This window comes from Mustela nivalis (assembly GCF_964662115.1).
Source record: "Mustela nivalis genome assembly, chromosome: 1".
Taxonomy (NCBI): domain Eukaryota; kingdom Metazoa; phylum Chordata; class Mammalia; order Carnivora; family Mustelidae; genus Mustela; species Mustela nivalis.
In genome coordinates this window covers 166,866,660-166,880,791 of record NC_139020.1, presented here as the reverse complement: position 1 = coordinate 166,880,791, position 14,132 = coordinate 166,866,660, and the positions used below count along the sequence as shown (strand labels likewise).

Sequence of the window (14,132 nt, the reverse complement as noted above, 5' to 3'; positions counted from 1 at the left end):
ATTTAAAAAGTCTAATTTAATAGTCATCAGTAGTGACTTGCTGAGTATCTCAGTGTGTGGGCCCATGCGTGTGAATTTCCTCATGGGTGTGGGCTTAGGTGTCTCTTTCATACAGGTAATCATCCTGTCATCAAGTCTGTGTACTGCTGCACTTACCCGCAGTAATCACGGCAATATCAGTAATAAGCAGAACACAGAATAGATATTTTGGGGGAAATAGACATATCCAAGACTTTATAAAAATGGAATGATCTCTAATATTTGCATTTGTTTTTCTGTGTATGTGGTTTCTACTTTCATTGGCAATGCCTTTTTTTTCCTTGATTATTATTTCTGGTTTTTCGTCACATATAAGTTTATAATACCATTTTTCCATTTCACAGTCTTATGTGCTGAATCACTGAAAACATAAGATTAAACCAGCGAAAGAGAAGAAACCTATTTTAGGAGCTGTAAAACAGGGAATATAGAAGATCTTCTAGGACAAGAGACACTGGTTTTTCCCAAGAAGCGTTGTTATTAATCTAACCATGAAAAGATATTTTCCAGACCTAAATGTTCATAATGGAAAGAAACAGAGAGACACACACACAGAGCAACAGATCACAGAGAAAGAAGTTCAGAAATCATGAGGGAAAGTTGGTGAGAAAAAAGCATGAGTCTTAGAGCTTATTTAAAGGAAAAAATTATTTAAAGGAAAAACACTTGGGGCACCTGGGTGGCTCAGAGGGTTAAGCCTCTCTTCGGCTCATGTGATCTCAGGGTCCTGGGATCGAGTCCCACATCGGGCTCTCTGCTCAGGAGGGAGCCTGCTTCCCCCTCTCTCTCTCTGCCTGCCTCTCTGCCTACTTGTGATCTTTCTCTCTGTCAAATAAATAAATAAAATCTTAAAAAAAAAATAAAGGAAAAAGACTTGCCCTCACAAACCATTTTTTTTTCACAAACCATTTTTAACCTCTTTTGGTCCCTATATTTTAGCTACTAAATCTATTGAAGACCCAACAAAGCATTTGTTTATGAGAGCTGTATCTTCTAATATTGACCATATCTGAAATTAAACCTGAAATTTTTAAAGGATATTTATTTGTGGAGCATAACAAATAGCATGGAGGACATGGGGAGTTAGAGAGAAGAAGGGAGTTGGGGGAAATTGGAAGGGGAGGTGAATCATGAGATACTATGGACTCTGAAAAACAATCTGAGGGGTTTGAAGTGGCGAGGGGTGGGAGGTTGGGGTACCAGGTGGTGGTATTAGAGAGGGCACGGATTGCATGGAGCACTGGGTGTGGTGAAAAAATAATGAATACTGTTATGCTGAAAATAAATAAATTTAATTTTAAAAAAGGATATTTATTAATTTATTTTAAATAACAATAAACTTATTACATTCATAATGCATTTCTATGAAAATGAAAAAATTAAAAAAGGCATTAAATATTCAAGCTTCGGTTGGTAAATATAAATTTTCCAAAATTCTAAAAATGGTTGCCTGGAGCTTCAAACTTGCCATTGGCAACTAATACTCTCAGTTGTTTTCTGTTGTTGTTTTTGTTGTTGTTTTTGAAATGACAAGCTCACTTAATTCATTTTAGAGAAAATGTCTCTCAAGTGCCCAAACCAAATACTGTCAGTTGGTCAGTTGGTCTTTCAAGCAAAAATGGTGTTCAGTGAAAAAGCAGGTAATTCTGCTCACAGCTCAAACAACTGCCTAATAAGTATGTTTCCTTAAGATAACCATTATACTATATATACCTAGTTTGCAATGGAAGTGTGTGTGCCCTGCGTATTTATTTCTTTACACAGAATATAAAAATAATTTTATTTCATCAAGGACAGTCCTATATGAAACTAGCATTTTTTAAATAGTGTAAATGCATGGTTTGAAGAATACAACTCCTCATATGATTTGAACCCATGGCCTTGATTTGTACTGAAGCAACATTATTCTTGTAATAGCAGAGCAAGTGTCAGTAGGAAAAAAATATGGTATCTCAGTATTACCATGAAAATATTTTTGACCTCTAGAACTCCCTGAAAGGGTTTTAGGGACCTCCAGGGCATTACTGTGATGACTACTGTCTTTAATTCTTTCCCTCTTCACTTTCCTCCCTATGCTTGTGAACAAAGCAGGTAGAGGCTTGGAGCCAAATACTAATGGACAACCACAGATAAATATAACCTGTCTCCTGTCCCCACAGATCCTAGTCTCCTTGAAAGCTCCGTCTCCTAGTGATACACTCCCTTTCTTCCCCTACTGCCCTCTGTCACTTGCAACAAAAAATCCCTAATCAAGCAGAGCATTTAAAAGACCCAAACCAGATCCTTCAGATTTGATTTCATTCCATGGATTTTCCATAGCCTATTTAATCTATTATTAATATCTATAACCTATTAGCATTGATCAATTGATCAGTATCCTCATTCCTTTTCTTATGTTCTGCAACATGAGTATGTTTATTAGTTTGAATTATATCAAATGTCCATTTTTGAGTGTGTCAAAAATGGTTGAATAACATCAATTTCATGTAGTTCAACCAAATAGCCAAAGTATTATTTTCTATTATTGAAGGGGAAAAAACAAAATACGTCAGCTGAAAGAAAACGGACTGTTTCCAAGTGATAGGATGGACTTTTACTCCAGTAAGAACAATTTCAGTAAGGTAAAGATCACATGACTGAAAATGTGCCTTTGTTGAAACAAAAAAGTCCCTTTTGGACCATGCTGTTTTTTTTTTTGTTTTTTTTTTTTTGTTTTTTTTTTTTTAACTTTTTATTTTTTATAAACATATATTTTTATCCCCAGGGGTACAGGTCTGTGAATCACCAGGTTTACACACTTCACAGCACTCACCAAAGCACATACCCTCCCCAATGTCCATAATCCCACCCCCTTCTCCCAAACCCCCTCCCCCCAGCAACCCTCAGTTTGTTTTGTGAGATTAAGAGTCACTTATGGTTTGTCTCCCTCCCAATCCCATCTTGTTTCATTTATTCTTCTCCTACCCACTTAAGCCTCCGTGTTGCATCACCACTTCCTCATATCAGGGAGATCATATGATAGTTGTCTTTCTCTGCTTGACTTATTTCGCTAAGCATGCTGTTTTTGTTCAAATACTGTTTGTTTTTATGACCCTATATTGTTGAGGAAGATAGATCTCCCATTGCTGGTATCCTTCCAGGTGGACATCTAGCCTCTCACACACACCATCCCACTCACTCCTCCCCATAAGAAATTTGAGATAAAGAACAGAGCTTTATCTGGAGTCACCCCCTTTCTCTCAGGATGACAAGTTCAATCAACTCCTTCAAACTGTACCTTATGCAGGGGCAGGCTCCGGGGTGGGAAGAAGAGGTATGCCGTGTTGATGCAGCATTGTCTTTGGTGGAAAGTTTTATAGTAATCTGGGATTCACAGTAAAGAATTACACCATAAAAAAAAAAAAAAAAAAAGGAATTACGCCATAACCACACACCCAAAGCACTTTCTGACTTCTCAATGTCTAGCTCTAAATTTGGCAGGAAAAGAAAGATTAATTTTTCCTCTTTAGATATCAACATGGTGCTGCTCACATTTATTTGCCTAATCCATAACATAATGCCTGGCACACAGCAGCCACTCAACAAATATTTGTTGAGTGAGTGAATGTTTGCAAACATGTATCTTCTTAAGAATGAGACTCTATGGCTTTATCCATGCATGACAGCCAAGGGAAGAAGTTTATATTATATACTAAGGATGTTAAGGGAGTAGGAAATTATTAAAGGTTTTAAGCAGGAGGATACATGATCAAACTCACGTTTAAAGTTTTAATTAAATAATCACAAAGACAAATGGGAAATTGTTTCTGGTGGAGATCCAGACAAGGGCAGGTGGTGGTTAGTGGGGGAGGAGGATGTCATATGGGTCTGTTTCCACCTCATTACTTTCATGGTCTTCTTTGCAGAGATGAGATGGGGAGATTTGCATCCTGCTTGATCTCTGTAGGTGGTTGATGTTACTTTTGTGACACCTGCTTCACAATATCTGGTTGTTTGTCCTTGATACAATGAGGCTTCTCTGGGGCTTATGACAATGATGTCAATTATTTTTCCCAGAGGGAAAATAAAATTGACTGTAGAATCTTATTGATGAGTTTTGGCTATCTGCTTCTCGGAGATAAAAAGCTTTCCACACATTATATGACTGGCAATTTAAACACTTTTTCATAGTCATTGTGGTCTAGTGATCATGGATGTCATCAGGGACAAACCATTTATTTGTCTTTGCCTTCTGCCTCAGAACAGCTCTATAAACAGACTGATGGAATATTCCAGATTTGGAAAGGGGTCTTGAGGACCTACTGTAAGATTTTAAAGGTAACTTTACTTCTTGCCACCCTTAACTGCAGAATAGGTCTATGGTCTCTTTACCATTTTTGGTAAAGGCCACATCATCTACAACATGGAAAGAAGAAGTGGGTATCAGCCTACCCAACTAAATCCCAGCTGGGTTAATCTTGACTGTAGGGTGACAGAGGTTGGCAAATCCCATCTTTGCATCCAAATTGTAAGAAAAACTTGAAAATGGAATTAAAGCCAATAGTGACCATGAGTAAATGAAAATAGGTTTGACATTGTCACAAACTGATGGAGCTATCATACAAAACGGTGAAGAGGAAGCACAACAGCTATTGATACTGTTTTCCCTCACAGTCCCCAAGACTTCAAACTTGTATTCCTGATGAAAATTGATAGGGTTTAGATCACGCTGCCAGTAAACACAACACAAGTGAAACCACACCGTCTTTCCAATCTCCAGCATAACAGAACTAAGTATTCTCTTTTACCAGGGCCATATTCAGCACAGAAATGTTTGCTTACAACTCCAGTTGTTCAATTTTTTGCATGGATAAGCCATAGAATCTAATTCTTAAGAAGCTAAAGACTTGCAAACACTATTCATTCAATAAATATTTATTGAATTGATCTTATGTGCCAGGCATTATGCTATAGATTAAGTAGATAAATATTCACAAAGCACATACAGTCTGTGACCTCAGAATTACATATAATTCAAGCATGTACAGAAAATTGCCTATAGAATATAGATGTCACAAGAGCAATTTAACCTATCCAATTACACAGATGAGAAAACTGAGACCTAGGGAGTTATTTTCCTAGCATCACACAGTAATAAACAAGAGCATTGGAGATGATAATAAGCACCATTAATCTTTACTGAGTACTAACTATGTGCCAAGTACCTGGTAAGTAAGTTCTTCACTTGGGCTATTTTCATGAATTTTTATACAATTTTTCTCAAATAAAAAGACTGAGGTATAAGTTCATAGAGTAAGGTTTATCTAGGCAGGGTGACTTGAAAGAAAGTGTTCCTAGTTACTGTCACACTGCTAACATGTGTCATCTCAGTGACACATGCACTTATCACCACCTAAAGTCCAACACCTGCTAATATCCACAAAACTAAGGGAATTTAGCCAATGTATAAAGAAATGGTGATACAGAAACCATCTACTTGCTTGCATTAAAGCCATGAATGACCATGAAAAATAAAAATTTTTGGTTTAAGGTTTCCAAAAAATGTCTGAAATTTTGGTCATTGGTATATCCAGTTTTCCTGTAGGAATTATACATGATGCTTGAAAATGATTATTTTTAACAACAGAGGATGAAAACAAAAGCTAACTTTCTGTAAAGGTGAATGTCCTTCATTTTACCAGACAGCTCCCCAAGAGGGCCCTTGAAATGTTATGACTTTCAGGTCCCTCAAAACTTACATTTATTAGTACTTTAGCCAATATAGAAATGTGCCCTAAGAGAGTTAATTCTGGCTTTGAATTTCTAACTATAAGGCTTTGGGTAATTTATCTATTAGAAGCCTTTTTTCATATCTACTAAATGGAAATAAATTAAATAATCATTCTTGACATCATAGGATTATTGGGAGAACAAGAGTGGGCATGTTCATATAGCAAGAAAGACCAATGGTACATGTTGCCTCTTATACCTGTTTCCCTGAGAATGGATTTTATCTATAATAACAACACCTCAAGGTACAGTGGCTAAAATGAACAAGGGTCCATCTTTTCCATCTGATAAGAAGTCCAGAAAGAGTCTCAGAGATGTCATTGGGATCCAGTCTCATTGAATCTTTCTCTTTAGCCTTCCTTGGTGTGGACTCCATCTTGACAGCTTTAGAACGGCTCTCTATCCCAGACATTATGTTTGCATACCAAGAAGAAAAAAGAAGGGAACATGAGGTATGCCTACTGAATTCATCTCCTTGTAACAGGAAAATACTATTTCCAGGAAGTCCACTGTGTAGGGAGAGAGTTAATTTATAGTTTGCTTGTGATAATTCCATTCCTATCCCATGGATGGCTAGAACCATGCCAGGAACCATGGTACTGGCCCTTAAACAAGGAAGGGATGAAACACATTAACTAGTGCTTTACAATATTATGCTTAAAGTCCAGAATCCCCAGGAGGCAAGGTATACCAGCTTCTCTACACTGTTCATTGAAAATGTGTAGACTGATAGGCTGCAGCTGGTTTACCTGGTTTTATAGCCTAGTTGTTGTTACTTGATCAGTATTGTATAAAAAATCTCCTCAGTAAACTTGTGCCCCAGGTTCTCTAAGAATGGGCTATCTCAAAAGCATAAGGGTAGTTTATGATCTGGTGAGGAGGTACTCCTCTGAAACTGAGAAGCTGTGCCTAGATATTTTAAACCTTCTTGATATTTACCTATGCTTTCTTTATCTTTCTATATTGTATCTTAAGCCTTCATTTAATATATATATATATATATATATATATATGTATCTTTACATATATAAACAGATGTATCTTTAAATATATAATCTATTTTATATATAGAATAGATATATAGAGATAAATCTCTGTAAGAAGAAAATATATATATGTGTATATGATTTGTATTTACATATAGGATCTGTATGTATGGTATACACACATGCATACACACACACACTTGTGAGTTGTTTTAATTATTCAACCCTGTGTAAATGTTGCAACCACCCAGTTATATCTCACTGATAAGCAAATCCCATAGCAATCTCAGTTCTAGGGGATCTGGGGTGGAGACGATTTTTAACTAGTAGCATCTCTTAAACAAAACTGGAGTTCTGTACACATGAAAGAGAAAGGCATTTATCTAGTACAGGGTTCTCAAACTTCAGCTAACATCAGAATTACAGATTGTCAGGCCCCAACCCCAGAGTTTGATTCAGTGGGTCTGGGATGGGGCCTGAGAATTTACATTCTTAACAGCTTCCCAGGTGATGCTGTTTCTGCTGGTCCAGGGATTACACTTTGAAAACCATTTGCCTAGCAGAATGAAAAAGGGTAGGATTAGCTTTGCTTCATGTTTGACAGCTTCTACTAGGTTGATTTTATGGTCCAAGCAAAGCAGAAAATAAATGAAGAAACCAATATCAAGCCTGGACAGGGCTTATTTCTATCTTCCTGGGGAAAATGCCACATAAATATCAATCCATTTCATTGGCTTTATTTGGTCTGGGGACCAGAAGGGTACTAATGAAGAGAGTGGCTATTTGGCCAAGGATTTTTAAACCCATCTCAGCAGTGAAGAGTGAGCCATTTGTGCCAACTGCCATAGAAGAAACACTGAGGAAATAGGACAGATGAATCCTAGGGACAGCCAGTTCTGAAAATGTTATTTTCTACTGCAAAAATATGACCAAAGAGACCATGCATTCCAGAAGCTGCCAAGCAGAAGCAACAGGAAAGAGAGGAGAAAAGCTGAGAACTGATGCCCACAGCTTTGTATTTTAGGTCTTCATTTACTTCGGCATAAGGTTTGTGTTCTGGCTGTCATGGGAAGGAAATCCGGGGCTTTCCGACAAGCCAGTGGAACAGGACGCTAGACCTACCCTGACTTCACTTGAGAAATGCCAGACGTATCTCTTCCCTCCTAAATTCTAAGGACCCATTTCCTTAAATCTTGCTTGATAAAGGTCCATGATTCCTTATCCACAATTCTAGAATCCAAACTTTCTGACAACCAAGAGTTTGTAATCTGTTTGTGGTAAAACCTGACCTGATTACATTTGGCAGCAAAGCCTGAGGTGAACTCACATAAAACTATTCGTAGTCTTTAAATTTCTTACTTGGTGTGAACAGCTTTAGATTTCACTGCAGAAAAATGAACACACTTGATTGTAAAGCTCTGCCCAGACATGCTGGGGAGATTTTACATAATCAGTGAAATATACATCATGTTACCTTTCAAAAGAAGAAAAATTCCAAACTCCAAAATGTCCCAGGAGCTTTTAATATGGTATTGTGGACCTGACCTTTACTTTGCCTATTCATTCTGGTTCCCATTTTTTGATGAATCTTTCTGTCACGGCCTTGCCCAGATCTCTTTCTCCTGGGGCAATTTTCCAATACATCCAGATGTTCGTGAGTTCCCTAGCAACTGGAGACGTGACGCCACTAGTCCGTGGCTGAATCCTATTTTGAACTCAGCAGGGAGCTTTGCTCAAAAAGTCCCTTCTCAGTAGTTTGAAACTCAGGAGAGAAAGTCTGAATCTCCTGACTTGACTGCTTACTTTGGGAAAATCAACTTAATCATTTAAGTCTTCCATTCCTTTCCTTAGGCCACGTTGCTGGAGGTATTTTTATATACAAAGGGAAGAAACCACAGCTCGGAAAAATTAATCAACTTCCTATAACACTATCCCAACATGGTTCTAAGACACAATACTGTAAGCAGCTTGAGGGAAGAAACAGACTGTACATCTTCTGTACAGAATAGGCTGCATAATTTGAAGAGCCCTGGGAAAACAAAAGTGCAGGATCCCTTATCCAAAATACACTAAGAATTTCCAGATGGTAATGTTAGAGCTCTAAATCAAACACCAGGTGCTTTAAGTGAGAGGTTGTAAACAGGTACACAAGTCGCTTGCTCTTAAGCCGGCACTGCTTCTATATTCTCCATAGCACCTAATAGAGGATGACTTAATGAAATAATGTTTTAATTGAATGCCATCAGTGACAATCAATGGGAGGTAATGCCGAAAAACGACATTCACAAAGTATTACAAAGCTGACTTCACAATATTCCTCCCTACTTTAGTACTATCCATTAGATGGTCTGCTTAACTTGCAAACTGCTTTTTTTATGCGTTGAAACAACACTTCTGTAGCAGGCATATTGCCCAGGAGATGGCAACACTGCTTAAAACCTATTGGTACTCAAAGTAATTTATTATCCTTAAAGCTTTTCCTTCTTTTTATACACCAAGTTATAACCTCTTCCAGAAACCATTACCCAACACTTTCTCAAAACACTTCCTTTTGGTTGCATTGTGGATGTGATGGCATGTCCATTTGTCATGGTGACTTTATAAACATCCAACTTTTCTTCACTGAATATTCAACTTATTCAAATACTGCCAGCTCATGACATAAAAAGCAAGCTAAACAGCCAGGAAGGCCAGAGTCTACACAATCATACCTAATTGGTACAAAATGTTGGTTTCATTATGAATAAGCCAGTAATGTTCAATTACCTGTACAAAGGAAAGGGAGCAGAAGTATTTAAAATCTAAAATAATGCATAATTCAAAAACCTCTTTTGTGACTGTAGTGTTGTCTTTTTTTCTATATTCTCATCAACTATGCTTTGCGTATAGTGCGTGAAGAGCTCAATCTACAAAAAAATACAGGCGGTTGAGTTGGAATAAGCCAAAGCCTTGTCTAGTGTCCCCTTTTGGTGACCTTGTGCAACTCTAAGGACAGAAAGATGCTCAAGCTCTGGGAAATCTTAAATATGAATAGTCTCTGCTTCCTCACATCATGGAGGGAGAATCTTAAGTTCAAAGAGACTTCTTCCTGCGTTCCTATCCATACTGGAAACTGGAATCAGATTCTTGTCTCCCCTGTTCTCCTCAAACTCGCCATCTACTGTGCTGGCCTAGGTACCCTATTGAACATAGAGCTGAGCTGTCAAGGAAACTGGTGAAAGCAGATCAGGCATCATGGTATTTTGCCTTTTGAAGTGTCCAGAAAAGAAGATTCTAAGAGTGGCAGGCATTAAGTGTAACAAGGTCAAGCTATTTACTGAATCGTTAAATAGCAGCACTCCCTGGCTAAACAGCAGTCTGTCAGGCGCTGAAGGAGTTAACAACAACAGACAGCTAGGTGATAGTATAGTCTGCTTCCTATTGGAGTCAACAACCAATTTGGGAGACAAAAGTGGATTCTCACTAGACCCTAAGTTCCTCTGGAGCAAGTTCTGCCTATGTGCCTGGTTTTTGTTCTGTTTCATTTTTTTGCTTTCTTACATGTGACAAAGATCACTGGCCTGGTTGTGCAATGGGAAAGAGACCCAGCCCACCGACCACATCGTCCTAACACTATGCCTCCACCTTGTTGAGGGAAAAAAGACAACAAAGGGATCCCAAGTCAGGACCACCGTGCCAAAACCCTCAATAAGTGATCTGGTACCCCAAGGTGTGGACCTTGTGATGATCAGGCAGGTGCTGGGGGACACATCACAACGTAAGATGGAAGAGGTCTCAGGTGCCTGGAACAGCATGGTCCAACAGGTATGCCATAGCTGTTGACCAGGTCATCCATCCTAATGCTCTGCTCAAGAGGGGAGAAGTTGAGACCCAAGATGGTTCTATCCTTACACCCCACCATGTGCTTCTGCCCCCTCAGGTGGGCTGCAGCCACTGTTGGCCATTGGTTGTACCCACTAGCACCCAGTCCTCTGGGGCACTAAGGGATAGACTCATTATCTGAGACTCAAATTGGTATTCTTGGACTCCAGTGGTCCTCAGGTCCCACTCCAACAGGCAGGTACCCAGACCCCTGCTCCACACCCTGTTCATATGTTCTGGTCTTCAACAGCAATGCTTTTGCCTCCATTTAGGTGGCTCAGCAGGTCCCTGACAAATCTGTTGTCCCACAGCTCCTGGATCCTGACTCTGCCATCAATGAAGCCAATGAAGGTCAAGTTGTCTTCAGGATAGAAGGCCAGGGCCTGGCAGGTGAGAACTGTACAGGGTAGCTCATCTGTCCCATGCAGGGAGGGCACTGTCAGGTCCCACACACTTAAACCAGGCAGGTTGTGGCCACCCATCAGCAGGGTTAGGCTGTTTGAGGACAGCAGGCAGGTGTGTAAGTAGGCCAAATAGGTCTGTACACACAGGTTGTTCTTGTCCTATACAAGGATACTTGTCCTATACCACCTGGCTAACCAGACTCCACACTTTGACACCACCCTTGTCAGAGGTGAATATGTCATGTGAAGCTGCTGACAGCCATGGCCAGCACCAGCTCCCTGTGCTTTAGCATCCCCATTCCATGTGGGATGGCCAACTTCTTTGATTGTCAGGGCAAGACATCTGGTCTTTTCCACATATCCCCAAAGTCCTCAGGGTCCCAGCATATGGGCTTCAGAAATGGATAGCTTCTCATAGCAGGCTTCTAGGCCACACAGGAGAGCATCTTCTCTGTTTTGGTACCTGGTTCTGTTCCCCTTTCTTAGGAACCCTCGAGCTGGGGGTAGGGGGAAGCACAGGTGGGATTAGAAACCAAGTGTTTTTGGTACATGGCTCCAGTCCCAAGTAACATGGTCCTGGGCCCTGGCTCTCCAGGCTTGGTGCCTGTTCTGTCATCTTGTGCTGTGGTTGGTCCACCTTCTTGAGGGTCCCAGCAAAGATCTGCCAGAGTTGTTCAGTTAGAATATCCTGCCAATAATAGGGCTCAGAGTCCCAAGAAGGCTGCATGTCCAACTGGTATACTGGGACAGTGTCTGCTCCAGAGGGCTGCTTGTTCCTGTCTGATGACCTGTGGCCATGACATCTTTGAAGTGTGGTCCCTGAAGACTGGAGGGCTATGGGGTCTTGGACACTGGGGGTGGGGAAGCCTCAGATCTGGCTGATCCTCAGGAATCCTGGTGAGCAGTCTCAACCAGAGGAGATTTGGCTCACTTGGTATTTCCTGGGCTGGAAGCCTAAAGGTCAGCTCCAGGTCTCCATTGTCCACAGGAAGCTTTCTGCCTGCTTGTGATGTTCCTGGAGACTCTGCTGGATCTTCTGGAGTATGTAGTACATGCTCTCCATCTGCACCAACAGATAAAGGAAGAACCTGGGGAACTGCTGTCAGAGCTGATCCAGGACACCCCAATAGTTCAGTTCAGGGTGAGCCTAAGTTCCCGGGACCTCATCCTTTGAGGGCACTCCTGGGGGCTGAGATGGCCCCAACAGGTCATCTTCAGGCAGTAATCACAAGGGCTTTCTTTAGGATGGAGGCCCAGGACAGCAAGGTGGAAACTGTGAAAGGTCAGCCAAGTTCAGGCTGAGAATGAACACTCCTGTGCTGTCTATGGGCCTTTCATCATTGTGCAGCCAAAGCAATCCTTCTAAAAGCGAAGTCTTCGTAGGCTTCCTCTGCTCTTAGAATAAGTGCCAAATTTTTAATGCTGTCTTTGAGGTATGGCACAGTATGAGCTAGGGGTCAAAAAACTTCTGTGTAAAGGGCCAGATAATAACCATTTTCAGTGTTGCCATCCAACCAATCTCTGTGGCAACCTCTCCATTCCATCACTGCAGCAAGAAAACAGCCACAGACACTTAGTAAATGGATAGGCAAAATAGAAGTCCAATAAAACTCTCTGTTTAAACACAGGCAGTGGGAGGATCCAGCCTGATTTCCACAGTTTGTAGACTCTTGGACTATGCATCTGAACTTCATGCCTATTAGTCACCTGAGCATCTTGTTAAATACAGATTTTAATACATTTGCTTGGGGTAGAGACTTAGATTTTATATTTTTAACAAGTTTGCAGGTGATGCTGGTGCTGCAGATATAGAGAATAGGGACTCTACCTTTTTAGCCTCAGCTCACACCTTCCCTTCACTTTCCATGATGGTACACATAGGACCTGTCAGCTCCTCCTTCCTATCATGGTTTCTCTGCCCCAGGGCCTCTGTGCACACAGAGGGCTTTGTGTGCACAGAACAAGTCTTTGGGCTGACTTTTTCTCTTTTTCCTTAATCTATTAACTTAAATTCCATCTCAGATGCCCTCTTCCACAGGAAAGACGCTCCACAGGAGATCAAACATATCCCCATATGCCCTCATTGGTCCAGATACTCTCCACCAGAGTGATTATCACATTTGCCTTTTTACATTTGTTTGTGTCATTGCTGATTAAGGTCCATCTCCTCCACTGGAATGTAAACTGCTTGAGAAGAGACAATATGCCAGTTTGTTTATTTTACACGATGTCCCTAGCACAGTTTTCTGTATTCATTGTTACTCCATATTGAAAAAAAAAATCAATGAAACAATTAATCAATCCCCATTGTCTAGAATGACCCATAATAGACAGAGGCTCAGTTAATACTGTTGGGTAACTTTTAGAAAGTTTTGGAATTCACAAGATTTTTACATTTTGGAAGGTTTGTTTCATTTTGTTTTGTTTTGGGCCCCTTTACTGTTCCCCTTCCCTTCCTTCTGTTCTCTACTCATCTCTCTCAAAATCAATCATGCCCAACAGAACTTTCTACAATGATGAGACTGTTCTATGTTGTCCAATATGGCAACCAGCTGTGCTACTGGGTATCTGAAATGTGCTGGTACAACTGAACTGTAATTGTATTTTATTTTAATTTAAATTTGAATGTGAATGGACACATATGCTTATGATTACTATATTGGACAGCACAACTCTAGATTTTTTTGGAGTGATTATTATAAAACCAATGGCCATCACTATGATGACATTTACTAAATCATTTAGAATGAATCATCAAGAGTGCAAGAAATACCTTGTTTTGGAATCCATTGTATTGTTCCAAGTCTGGCACCAATTCGAACATGCTCTCAGCTTGTAATAGATCTGAGTGGCACATCTCTAGGACTTCCCAGTCCCCACATACATTCTTTGTGAAAATCTGAGAATGCTCTTCCTCCTCTTACTTATTTACACAATCACATCTATTCTTTTTTGGTGGGGGGAATAACTTGAATCTGGGTTTTATCATGCGTTTTGAGATATAATTCACAACACAAAATTCACACCTTCAAAGTATATAATTCATTTAGTACCTTGATGACATTGTACAATC

The 14,132-nt window shown here is 40.0% G+C and overlaps 1 pseudogene across 1 annotated transcript; it reads right to left on the bottom strand.

Annotated features, from left to right (window-relative positions):
- Positions 1-10,521: 10,521 nt before the first annotated feature.
- Positions 10,522-13,916, bottom strand: LOC309861785 (transducin-like enhancer protein 6 pseudogene; annotated as a pseudogene). Its single transcript has 2 exons — positions 13,833-13,916; positions 10,522-12,206 (listed from the first exon to the last, which is right to left on the bottom strand). The product of its transcript is annotated as a transducin-like enhancer protein 6 pseudogene (transcript).
- Positions 13,917-14,132: the final 216 nt, after the last annotated feature.